Genomic DNA, 1,580 nt, shown 5'->3' with positions numbered 1-1,580 from the left:
GCCCACCGTGGTGAGACTTTCGCCTCATTGTGCACGGCTATTGGCTGAGCCGCGGGTGGCAGAAAGAGTCTTGGGAGTTGCAGTTCGAGATCCGAACGGCGGGTACGTCAGGTGTCGCGAGAGGTTGAAGCAAAAGAAAGACATGCGATTGGTCGTCTACAAGCAGGCGGAACACCTAGGATATCTCCGCCCACTAGCCCCAGGATTGGCTGGCTATCTCCCATGGAGACGGCTTCGGGAGCGGAGCAAGATTCTCCTGTTCCTAAAAGACGGCGGGAAATTGGCTTGCTGTCGGTCAGCGGGAAGGAAAATCAGGCGCCCTTTTTAATTTTTTGTTAGTTGGCGTCTATTTTCCGAACGAGAAAAGCAAGAGCAGGATTATCTTCTAATCTTCCGTGAACTTTTTCTCCATACATAAAACAGTATTTGGTGAGGAGCCGGACCTGCTCTGTCGCGCGCGTATTATTACTGCAACATGTGATACGCTGTTAAAGTAGCTGTTGGTTGAATAATCGTCGCGAGCTGTCTGCCAAATGTTAGGCAGCAACCTTAAAATCCCTAATGCAGCTTATTGACTACTACGAGCATCCTGCTACGTGTGGCTGTCGGAATAGCTTGAAGTCCCAGTTGAGTTGTGATGCTTAGAAATTTCAGACGCTCAGTTCTTCCCTCTCCATTTTTAATTCCTTAACATTTACACACAAGTATAAAGAAGCCTAGCATATGAAGTAGACTCCGGTGTCTGAAATAAATGGCATTTTCTGTGTTAACCCAGGAACAATTTTGAACCTTGCTGGACTGATTAGCCAAATTATTTTAATCCTGAAGATTAGCAGAATTTATCGGTTCTCATAGATCATGTTGAAGGATTTGAAAGTGTTTCTCTACAGTTTTAGAGGGTTTCAGAACATGACATAAATTACATTTACTTTTTTTATTTTCAAAGCTTTGGAGAAACTAGACATGAAAGATTTTCCAATGGTTTTTCTACTGGTATTCCTCCCTGCTGCTAAGAAAAATTCCAGGTTTAATAAGATTTGTATCTAAACACCTCAACCTGTATTAGAAAGAATATTACTCAAAAGCATTATATAACAAAAATGATTCCAATTGTTGCAAGTTATAACAATTTCCTGTTTAAAATATATGGAAATCAAATATTTTGGTAGAGCAGAGAAGAGAAACTTGTGACATCATCACGTGATGTATTACAATTCCCCTCTTTGCTAAAATGGGGTGGGCATGGCCAGTGCGTGATGCCACACACAATTCTTTATAGCATTTTAATTGTAGCTGGAATGGGTTCTGACAGTAGGATTAGCATCTAAAAATACTGCCATGAAAGTCTTGCATAATCTAGCATGAATTGACACTTTTTACAATTTTGTCAATTATAGTGGTTCCCTATAAGGATAGGTTTTCCAGTGCTTGTATGAGATGTAATTTCAGGGATTCACACTGAAAAATCTGCTAACTAACCCCTGCCTCTTATTCCTTCCTATCTCATGAAAATAAAGGTTGAACTATATGGGAGAGAATGACCCTCAGAAAGTCAAGCTCATTGGAGGAGTCATATAATA

This window comes from Ahaetulla prasina, chromosome 6 (assembly GCF_028640845.1).
Source record: "Ahaetulla prasina isolate Xishuangbanna chromosome 6, ASM2864084v1, whole genome shotgun sequence".
Classification (NCBI taxonomy): Eukaryota; Metazoa; Chordata; class Lepidosauria; order Squamata; family Colubridae; genus Ahaetulla; species Ahaetulla prasina.
This window is presented reverse-complemented; position numbering follows the sequence as displayed.